At 38.8% G+C, this 12,159-nt stretch overlaps 1 protein-coding gene and 1 pseudogene across 4 annotated transcripts in view; one reads left to right on the forward strand and one right to left on the reverse strand.

The window, feature by feature from the left end:
- The window catches only part of LOC137204099 (dynactin-associated protein-like), an 89,120-nt gene that overhangs the window by 38,107 nt on the left and 38,854 nt on the right, over positions 1-12,159 (reverse strand). The window lies entirely within an intron of this gene.
- On the forward strand, positions 9,090-9,733 carry LOC137204220 (large ribosomal subunit protein uL22 pseudogene; annotated as a pseudogene).

A 12,159-nucleotide genomic window follows, 5' to 3' on the forward strand; every position in this document is an offset into this window, starting at 1 on the left:
CTCAAACACAGCGGAGGACCATAGAATAATCTTCAAGGTAACAACAGACATGTTTAGCTGGTAAGCTGAACTTCTGGGATGGAGTGGTGGAGTGCAGCCTCATGGTTATTGTCTGAGAGTAAAACAACAAAAGGGTGAGTGTTTGGTACTTCAGAAAGCTCCTGGATAGTTTGGGATGGATCATAAGCTGCAATAGAGGGGCCCTACAAACCTCATTCATGAGTTAAAAATCAGAGTCAGGCACACAATCATTTTCCAAAAAAATAACTGAGATCATATTAACTACTAGAAGGCCCCCATAAGTTATCAATATCAAACTTATAATTGAATCATTTGACCAAAAGCCTATTTTCTTATGAAGACCCCTGTCATTGGGGTACTACTAAAGAACTATCACCAGCTCATCACACTGGATACTAAAACCCTAGCAGTACTGAGTGAAATCATGATAATTCCAGGGTCAGCTACCCAGACTGATGACTGCTCAGACTCTTCCACAGTCCTCCTCCCCCACCAAGACAAAGAGAGGGAAGAGGAGAGACTGTAATGTTAGCATCAGTCACATGTATTACTTAAAAGCTGCTTTTATAAGAATTTAATGGGACTAAAATTAGAAACTGAAAGTAGGAGTTAGAAGCCATCAACCAATGTTGATTTACCTAACTACTTCCTTCCCTGCCATCTCCTTCCCTCCTCTTTTCCTCTCTAATCTTTATACTAAATAAATAAACAGCAACACTTCACTAGAAGATGTAGAAAACCCATCCTTGTAAAATTTCTCTACCACCCTGATTATTCAGGGTTAAGCTACCTAAAATGTGTATCTCTAAAATAATCACTTAGCTTAAATGTTCTATATGCTTGAATAGAGTTTTAACATAATTCTGGAGTACCTATTAAGAAGATATCAATATTTCAAATTAATTTATGATATAATACACATTTCAGAACATAAATGTATCTGGAGGAATAAATGAATTAGAAGAGCATTAAAGTTTCAAAAATTTTTTTAATAGTTAATAAAAGTATTATGAAGCCACAATTTAGAAAATATTTTAAGTGTGTTACTTGCTCCCAAACACAGAGATATATTTAATAGAAAAGAATGAAGTCCAGGAATAGACCTAAGTGTACATAATTTAGTATGTGACAAACAGGTAATCACAAATGGTTTTATTTCAATAGATAACTGCTTGGAAAAATAAATGAAATTCTTACCATATATCATATGTTAAAATAGATCAGCTCAGTTGCAAAACTAAATACAAAGAAGGAAATTACTGGAAGAAATTTTAGGCCTACGCAAGAGAGACGGCACCCATTTGTACCCACATCGCTGACCATATAACTCAGAAAATCCTTCCCACTGCAAAACATCGAAAATGATATATATAACATGGGAGTGGTGAAGGAAGGAGTCTCAAGACCAGTGTTAAAAACACGCACTAAAGTCACAGCTTCAGTGAAGACATCATCTTGGGTTTTAATGGCCTCAGAGGGATCAAGGTGAAGGCCCAAGGTGGGATATAGGACTGAGGTTCCTATAAAATAGGGGGGAGACTGGTCAGTGTGATTAGGTCATCTGTGTTTGCTAATTGGCGGTAAGTGAAGTTAGGCTCCTGCCCTCCCACAGAGACTGGTAGGTAGTAGGCACTGTCTTCCTTGATGGTTACATTTAAAGGTATGGATGTATGGATCCCAGGTCCTTGCGAAAGACAGTCCTGGGTTGTGCAGCTGGCAAGAGGCTGGGAGAACATCTCAAAGGGACAGAGAAAATATTTAAAATTGAAAGTTCTCTAAAGAAAACCTCTAAAAAAGGGGAGGTCAGGGACCAATAGTCAGGAAGTTTGTCTAAAATTTAGTCAGCTGAGGGGAATACTGAGGCCATCTTGGTCAGGTATGATAGTATGTGTTTAACAACTGGCTCTTGGAAGAGGGGGCCTGATTTGTAGCGTCTGACAATTTAAAGAGTGTAAATATTCCCACCATGGTCAGTTTCAATTTGCCAGTGTGATGTTGCTGAGTGCAGAGCTGGGAAGACATGCCGACGGGTCTCGTGAGCTAGCAGGAGATGGCTCCAGCTCTCCACTGGCCATAGGCGTGTACTGACTCCATCTAGCTTTGCATATGGCCTGGGAAAGATGTCCATGATATATTAAGTAAAAACTAAAAGAATGTTATTCTGCTTAAAATCTAGAATATTATTCCATTTTTAATGCGTATATGTTTGAAAATTTACAAAAGCGTTTATATAAGCATGGAGAGAGGTGTAGAATACACAACAGATGGTTAACAGTTTACCCAATAGGGTGGAAGTGTGGAAGATGGTCCTTAATTTTTTTTTTTTAAGAAATCCCACTCTGCATTACTTCCCGAATTATAATGAGTATATAGTGTTTTTTAATACAAGTTACTTATGTGGTAATGTACATGAGTAACCAGAATTTGAATTCTTCCTTCCCATCCTCTTCCCCTTGTTCTCCGAGCCTAAGGGGACATCATCTCTTTGATATTAGACCTCTGTTCATTTTGGCTTTTGAAAGATGACTAAGCAAAACAAAACAAAACACAAAAAAATGAAGAACAAGCAAAAACTAATTCCCTTGAAGACTTTGGCTTAACAAAATTCGTGAACCTACATTTTGTATTTCTCAGATAGAATAAGCAAAAAAATCACTGGTTAGTTATTATTTCAGAATCTTAACATGGCTCTCAGCTCAGGACATTGCTTCACATGACAACTAATGGTAGCCCTAGCCTTCCAGGTGCTCAGGCCAAAAACCTTGCTATCAACGACTCCTCAATTTCTATCACACCCCATATGTGATCCACCAGCAAATATTGTTGGTTCTTCCTTCCAAACATATCTAAAATGCAAACTCACTTCTCACAGCCGTACACCACCAACATGGTTCAAGACACCATCATTTCTCACTGGCTGTCCTGCTTTCACTCTTAGGTTCCCTCAGTATGTTCTCAATATAGCAGCCACAGAGACTTTATTAATATGGAAGTCATATCATATCACTTCTCTGCTCAAAGGCCCTGATCGTTTCCCCATCTCCCTCAAAGAGGAACTCAAAGTCACTACAATGGTTTACAAGGCTCTGTGGGATCTGGCCCACCCCCTACCATAAATTCTCTGACATCAGCTCCTATATCTGTCCCAGACACTCAAGGCACTCCATCCACATTGGCCTCCTAGATGCTCAGAGACCACTGCCAATCACATTTCCATCTTAGGAATGTTGCACTCACTATTCCATCTACCTTGTTATCCTTTTCCACCAGATATAATTACCACTTTCTCACTTCCTTCAGATCTTTATTCAAAGGTCAGTTTCTCAGAGAGGACTTCTCTAGTCTCCTGATTTAAAATTGAGCACACAAACACATACTAGCCCCCTCATCTGTTTATCTCCTTTATTTTTCTCTCAAGCAATTACCACCATCCAAAATACTATATATCTTACTTAGTTACTTCTATTAGAAAATTATCCAAAACTTTTAAATAGGTAAAATCTGTTAGTAGAGGCTAACTTGTGGATTTTTGACTGGTAAAGATGCAAGTAACTTCTGGTCTGGTGGGACAGATGAAACCAGAGTTCATGGTTTATATCCCCATTGGTCATTAACCAGTTTTGTATCTAATCCAGCAAATTTGTCCTAACATTGACTATAAATACCTAACTTCTCAAATGATCTTTAAAGTTGTTTTAATATCTTACTTGTTCCCTTATTAATGAGGTGAATATAATCTTTGACACATGTCCATTTTATAGTTGCAAGAAAGTCATTACAAGATCCTCTTGAAAATTATACTTTAACACTTTATTGCCTGTCTCCTCACCTTAGACTATAAGCTGAATGAGCGAAGGAATTTTTGTTTATATTACCAGTGCCTACCACCATTCCTGGCACACTGTGCACAAAACCCTGTAAATTGAGAATTTCACTTGCAGAAATTCTAAATAATCTTGAATATCTCTCTTCCTTCTATTGACTTTTAAACATGATACCACAAATCTCTGCTCTTCTTCTACTTCTATTGCTTTTTCCCAGTAAAGGAGTGGGAGAATAAAAAGTGTTTGTTTCTGTCATGAGACTCCCTTCTTGGTGCAGATCTGTGGTCAGATGAGGTACTTCAGTGGAATGTCTAGTGGGAGAGAAAATTAGTCCAGGAAAAGTACTAACGAATTGTATTCGTTGCACATATGAGCAGAGACAGATGACGTCAGATTAAACTGAAAGCCATTGACTGGCAAGGAGAAACCATTTTATGGTTTCCAACTCTTTGTTAATGGAAGGAATTTTTACAGGAACTCTGCCTGAGTCATTTCCAACCAAAGTTTTTCTCCTCTTCAACTAGGAAAAAAAAGAGTGAAGAAAACTGTCAACAAGAGGAAAGAACATTTTGGGGGGTCTTATTTTTCAGGTAATTAACCTAGATCTCTGCTTTGGCAGCTTAGTTCATGCCTGCTAGAAGGAAGGACAGGAAAGGATGGATGTGGAGAGAGGAAAAGTATTCCAAAATCCATCCAGACAAGAACTTGAGCTTTTTTTAAAAAAAATATTTTTATTTATTTGTTTGTTTGTTTGTTTAGGCTGTGCCAGGTCTTAGTTGCGGCACAGGGGATCTTTAGTTGCGGCATGTGGGATCTAGTTCCCTGACCAGGGATCAAACCCAGGCCCAGCGAATGCGGAGTCTTAGCCATTGGACCACCAGGGAAGTCCCAGAACTTGAGCTTTTAAAATGCACTAGGGGGCTTCCCTGGTGGCAGAGTGGTTAAGAATCGCCTGCCAATGCAGGGCACATGGGTTTGAGCCCTGGGCCGGGAAGATCCCACATGCTACGGAGCTGCTGAGCCGATGCGCCACAACTACTGAGTCTGCACTCCAGAGCCCAGGAGCCACAACCACTGAGCCTGTGTGCCACAACTACTGAAGCCTGTGTGCCTAGAGCCCGTGCTTCGCAACAAGAGAAGCCACCACAACAAGAAGGCTGCGCACCGTGGTGAACAGTAGCCCCTGCTCACCACAACTGGAGAAAGCTTGCACGCAGCAATGAAGACCCAGTGCAGCCAAAAATATAAATAAATAAATAAATAAATAAACTTAAAATGCACTAGGAAGGGTCTTGGGGAGTGCTATCCAATAGAAATATAATGCGAGCCACAAATGTGAGGCACATGTGTAATTTTAAATTTTCCAGAAGGCACAATAGAAATAAAAGTGAAATTAATTTTAATAAGAGATTTTACCTAACTCAATATATACAAAAACGTTATTCCAACATGTAGACAATATAAAAAATTAATAATGAAATATTTTTCACTCTTCTTTTTCATACTAAATCTTCAAAACCTGTATTTTACACTTACTGCATATCAAGTGTCCAACAGCCACACATGGCTACCATACTGGACTGTGGAGATCTAGAAGGAAGCTATTCCCTTTACGCAGCCCTAGACTAGTCATTTACATTTCTCCTTTTGTAATCCAGTGATATAGCCAAGGATGTTATTATCTTTATAGGGCTAGGTGAAGAGACAGAACTAAAATTTATCAAAAGGCCACAAGAGTTAACAAGGAGCACTACCTTTTATTTTTTCTTTTAGATTGCTACAAAGAATAAGGCCTTAGGCCAAACTTTTAATCAAAAATATAGCCCCCAAGCAGTTTCCTCCAAGAGCTTTCTGTTCATTTCATTCTTTTTTTTTCAAAATTTTATTTTATTTGCAAGAAACATATTTTATTTTAATTTTATTTTTATTTGCAAGAAACACATTTTTAATGTTTGGATTTTTCACAGTTTATACTTTTTATTCTTTATATATATATATTTTTTGGCCACATGGCATGCAGGATATTAGTTCCTCTACCAGGGATCGAACCCACACCCCTGCAGTGGAAGCACGGAGTCTTTCTCTTTCCTTTCTTAACATCTTTATTGGAGTATAATTGCTTTACAATGGTGTGTTAGTTTCTGCTTTATAACAAAGTGAATCAGCTATACATATACATATATCCCCATATCTCCTCCCTCTTGCATCTCCCTTCCACCCTCCCTATCCCACCCCTCTAGGTGGTCACAAAGCACCGAGCTGATCTCCCTGTGCTATGTGGCTGCTTCCCACTAGCTATCTATTTTACATTTGGTAGTGTATATATGTCAATGCCACTCTCTCAGTTCATCTCAACTTACACTTCCCCCTCCCCGTGTCCTCAAGTCCATTCTCTACATCTGCATCTTTATTCCTGACCTGCCCCTAGGTTCTTCAGAACCTTTTTTTTTTTTTTTTGATTCCATATATATGTGTTAGGATACGGTATTTGTTTTTCTCTTTCTGACTTAGTTCACTCTGTATGACAGACTCTGGGTCCATCCACCTCACTACAAATAACTCAGTTTCGTTTCTTTTTATGGCTGAATAATATTCCATTGTATATATGTGCCACATCTTCTATATCCATTCATCTGTTGATGGACACTTAGGTTGCTTCCATGTCTCAACTATTGTAAATAGTGCTGCAATGAACATTGTGGTACATGACTCTTTTTGACTTATGGTTTTCTCAGGATATATGCCCAGTAGTGGGATTGCTGGGTCATATGGTAGTTCTATTTTTAGTTTTTTAAGGAACCTCCATACTGTTCTCCATAGTAGCGGTATCAATTTACATTCCCACCAACAGTGCAAGAGGGTTCCCTTTTCTCCACACCCTCTCCAGCATTTACTGTTTGTAGATTTTTTGATGATGGCCATTCTGACTGGTGTGAGGTGATACCTCATTGTAGTTTTGATTTGCATTTCTCTAATGATTAGTGATGTTGAGTATCCTTTCATGTTGGCAATCTGTATATCTTCCTTGGAGAAATGTCTATTTAGGTCTTCTGCCCATTTTTGGATTGGGTTGTTTGTTTTTTTGATATTGAGCTGCATGAGCTGCTTGTAAATTCTGGAGTTTAATCCTTTGTCGGTTGCTTCATTTGCAAATATTTTCTCCCATTCTGAGGGCTGTCTTTTCATCTTGTAAAAGTTACAGTAATCAAGACAGTATGGTACTGGCACAAAAACAGAAATATAGATATCAATGGAACAGGATAGAAAGCCCAGAGATAAACCCATGCACATATGGTCACCTTATTTTTGATAAAGGAAGCAAGGATATACAATGGAGAAAAGACAGTCTCTTCAATAAGTGGTGCTGGGAAAACTGGACAGCTACATGTAAAAGAATGAAATTAGAACACTTCCTAACACCATACACAAAAATAAACTCAAAATGGATTAAAGACCTAAATGTAACGCCAGACACTATAAAAGTCTCTAGAGAAAAACATAAGCAGAACACTCTATGACAAAAATCATAGCAAGATCCTTTTTGACCCACCTCCTAGAGAAATGGAAATAAAAATAAAAATTAACAAATGGGACCTAATGAAACTTAAAAGCTTCTGCACAGCAAAGGAATTCATTTCATTCTTGAAGGCAATTTTTTCTAATGATTTAGAAGCATATGAAGGGTTAGATCTTAATATCATGTATTATACTTTGCATCTTTATGCTTCTTTATTTGGCTTCTTGTAGTCTCTATATGGACTTCCCTGGTGGCACAGTGGTTAAGAATCCACCTGCCAGTGCAGGGGACACAGGTTCGATCCCTGGTCCGGGAAGATTCCACATGCTGTGGAGCAACTAAGCCTGTGCGCCACAACTACTGAAGCCCCCGCGCCCTAGAGCTCATGAGCCGCAACTACTGAGCCCTCATGCTGCAACTACTGAAGCTCGTGTGCCTAGAGCCTGTGCTCCGCAACAAGAGAAGCCACCGCAATGAGAAGCCCGCGCATCGCAACCAAGAGTAGCCCCCACTTGCGGCAACGAGAGAAAGTCCACGCAGCAACAAAGACCCAACACAGCCAAGAAAAAAAGAATCTATATAAGCCAAAATTTATTTTGTGGGTCCCCAAACTGCTCTTTTCTCAGTACCTTCATTTTAACCTAATGGTCATAATTGTTTCTAATAATTATAATTATCCTTCATATTTATATTAGTTTTTCACACATATTATCTTGTTTGATCCTCAGAGCAATCTAATGAGGTAAATCCAGTTTATGGGGGAGAGATTATGATTCCCATAGGGTTCAGGGGCTTATCAAGGTCACACAGCTTGTAAGTGGGGAAAAAAAATCAGAACTGAAACACCTCTTGGTTCATGAAAACATGTTAAACAAAGATCTTCCTTAGGTGAATTTTCAGATGTTTTTTGTGCTGGTTTTACTTTTTTTTTTTTTTTGCAGTACGTGGGCCTCTCACTGCTGTGGCCTCTCCCGTTGCGGAGCACAGGCTCCGGACGCGCAGGCTCAGTGGCCATGGCTCACGGGCCTAGCTGCTCCGCGGCATGTGGGATCTTCCTGGACCGGGGCACGAACCCGTGTCCCCTGCATCGGCAGGCGGACTCTCAACCACTGCGCCACCAGGGAAGCCCTGGTTTTACTTTTTTTAGAGACGTAAATTATTACATTATTGATACACCATTGTGAGTATTAGGCTGCAAGAGCATTTCCCATGAAGTTTTCTCGGGTTTAAGTAGTTTTGTATGCCTACCAAACAAATCACCCTTTAAGTCTCTCTGTCCACAAGCTGGCAAAGGCAAGGACTGGGAGTTATTCAGGAATGTCTAGTTTTATGTCCGGGACATAGTAAATACATCACATATTTTGATGAATGAATAAATGAATGCAAATTTGTTTCCAGCCTTTTCAAATACCTTTATATTGAGGCAATGTAAAAGGGACATGCTATAGAAATTATTTCCTTTATTTTATTGAAGAGAAAATTTATGCACAAAAAGTGTCACTCTGGGTCAGCATTGTTCAGTAGAGATGTAATCCAAGCCACATACATAATCTTAGAGTTTTTAGTAACCACATTTTTTAAAACATTTTTTAAAAACAGTGAAATTAATTTAAACAACATATTTATTTGACCTAATATATCCAAATATTATCATTTGAATATTTCATAAATATTTTTAAGTTGTTAATGAGCTTTTTCCAGTAAGCGACCTGAGGTGACCGCTAAAAATGGTTCACCATTCACTTGACCCAGAAAACCCCACAAACATGCAAATCAAGAGGTTCAAACCTTCGTGTTCACTTTAAGAACACTCGTGAAACTTCCCAGGCCATTAACGGTATGCATATCCTAAATGCCACCGAGTATCTGAAGGATGTCACTTTACAGAAGCGATGTGTGCCATTCAGTCGTTACAATGGTGGAGTTGGTAGGTGTGCCCAGGCCAAACAGTGGGGCTGGCCTCAAGAGTTGGTGGCCCAAAAAGATTGCTGAATTTTTATTGCACATGCTCGGAAATGCAGATAGTAATGCTGAACTTAAGGGTTTAGATGTAGATTCTCTGGATATTGAGCACATCCAGGTGAACAAAGCCCCCGAGATACGGCACAGGACTTACAGAGCTCATGGTCGGATCAACCCATTCATGAGCTCTCCCTGCCACACTGAGATGATCCTTACTGAAAAAGAATAGATTGATCTTAAATCAGAAAAGGAGGTTGCACAGAAGAAAAAGATACCCCAGAAGAAACTAAAGAAACAAAAACTTATGGCCCGGGAACAAATGCCGCCCAAAAAAAAAAAAATGCAAATAAAAATAAAAGCAGGAAAAAAAATTGTTAATGAGATAGTTTGCATTCTTTCATTCATATGAAGATTTGGACATTTGTATATTTAACATTTAAAACACATCTCAATTCAAACTAGCTACATTTCAGGTGCTCACCAGTTATGTGTGTCTAGTGGCTATTGCACTGCATAGTACAGTCTTGGGATGCAGCAGAGAAAGAACTTCAGCCTTCTTCTCTTCCCATTTCTCACCATCCCACAAATATTTACTAAGCACCCACCATCTTTTACCAGAGAGAAGGAAACTATCAAATGAGGCTCTCAACCTGTCACATATTTGAGAAACACTAAATTGAAAGATTGAATATACAAATGGAACATGTCAAACTTTACATCTCAGTAGAACTCTGACCCACAACTTCCAGCAACAACTAGCCAGGAAAGGCAAACCACAATCAGCCTAGAATGGTCAGGACTTGGCCAATGACTGACAGCTTTCCTAATTTTTGCCCCCTCTCCCAACTCAGGATCATTCAGCGAAGGCCAAACATGCTCCCCAAACCAACCGTATAAGGTGACCTGATTCTAGTTTTCCTACCTGTAGCTTCAGCATGCCAACAGCCTTCAGGTTCACCTGAAGCCTTCCTTTTTTTCCCACTATAAAGCTTTCCCACTCCCCTACATCCTCTGAGTCTCTACCAAACACAAGTGATGGTGGCTGACACCCTTGCTATATAGTGAGTTCTGAATGAAGAGCCTCTGTTTATTCTCACACGGTGGTCTTCGTTTATCTCCACAAAATCTTGGATTAGTCTCTTCTTAATGACTAAAATAATCAAACTTCCTCTTTTAACTTCCCTTGTGGGTTCAGTTTTTCATTTTATTTGTAACATTCATTCATGCAATAACTATTTCCTGTGTCTTAGTAGGTGTCAGCCACTATGCTGAGTCTTTGAAAGTAAGTAGGGGACCAGAGATTCAGTCTTTTCTCTCAGGGAGCCTAGAGCTTAGCAAAAAACACATACAAATAAATGTTTAATAACATTTGTAATAAACACTACAAAGGAAATCAGTTACTCGAGGAAATATATGCACTCCCATGTTCACTGCAGTGTCATGCACAATAGTCAAGATATAGAAACAAACTAGGTGTCCATCAGTGGATGAACGGATAAAGAAAATGTGGTATATACATACAATGGAATATTATTCAGCTACAGTAAAGATGGAAGTCCTGCCATTTGTAAAAACATGGATGAACCTTGAGTATATCCTGCTAAGTGAAGTAAGCAAGACACAGAAAGAAAAATACTGCATGGGGCTTCCCTGGTGGCGCCGTGGTTGAGAGTCCGCCTGCCGATGCAGGGGACACGGGTTCGTGCCCCCGTCCGGGAAGATCCCACATGTCGCGGAGCAGCTGGGCCCGTGAGCCATGGCCGCTGAGCCTGCGCGTCCGGAGCTTGTGCTCCGCAACGGGAGAGGCCACAACAGTGAGAGGCCCACGTACCACAAAAAAAAAAAAAAAAAAAAAAAAAAATACTGCATGATCTCTCTTACGTGCAGAATCTAAAAACGTCGGAGCAGGGAGGTGGGAGAAATGGAGAGATGTTTGTCAAAGGGTACAAAATTAGTTATGTAGGATGAGTGAATTCTAGAAATCTAATGTACAGCTTGGTGACTATAGTTAATAATAATACTGTAGTTTACCTGGAAACTCACTAAGAGAGTAGAAAGAACTCAGATGCTTTCACCACACACAAAAAAGATAACCATGTGAGGAGATGGATTGATTAGCTTGACTGCAGTAATCGTTTCACGATGCATGTATATCAAAACATTATTTTGTATACCTTAAATATGTACAATTTTTAGTTTTAAAAATTTTTTTAATTTAATTTAAAAATGCACTACAAAGGAAAGTATATTATGATACCTCAACGTTTCAATTTTCGTACGATATGAGTGCCATTTCTTCCCAAGAAAAGACTTTTATTCTGCTATTTAAACTTCAATAAATGCTTGGCAAAAGGAAAAATACTGTTTTCCCAATAGATCTGCACACTGAAGATCAGACATTTTTCCTTATTGCCCTGTTTCCTTATCCCTTTTTGCTTATTTCTCATTTTACTTCAAGTGAACACTCCTAAATGGTTTCTGGCACTCTTTCAGCAAGAGATAAAGAAAGGAGACAAAAAGTTTTCTATTAAATAAAATAACTATAGCTCACTCAAGGGTAGTTTAAATAATTGTTCTCCAATTTAATGTTTATTAATAACTATTTTATCCAGGCAAAAACTTTGCCAAGCTTTGATTGAGTTAAACCTGAAATAATTTTCATTACTGCTGAATTTCAGATAGTTCAAAACCCAGAATCCAGAAGTGTTTTCTTCTCTCCACTTGGGTACCTATTAAAATTTCACTAAAATCATTTTTAAATCTTGGAAAACTACATCAACTTAAATAAGTGTAAAATTAAAATCAATTTTAATTTTACACTTTTTTGAATACTGT

The sequence above is a fragment of the Pseudorca crassidens genome, chromosome 12, assembly GCF_039906515.1.
Source record: "Pseudorca crassidens isolate mPseCra1 chromosome 12, mPseCra1.hap1, whole genome shotgun sequence".
NCBI classification, from domain to species: domain Eukaryota; kingdom Metazoa; phylum Chordata; class Mammalia; order Artiodactyla; family Delphinidae; genus Pseudorca; species Pseudorca crassidens.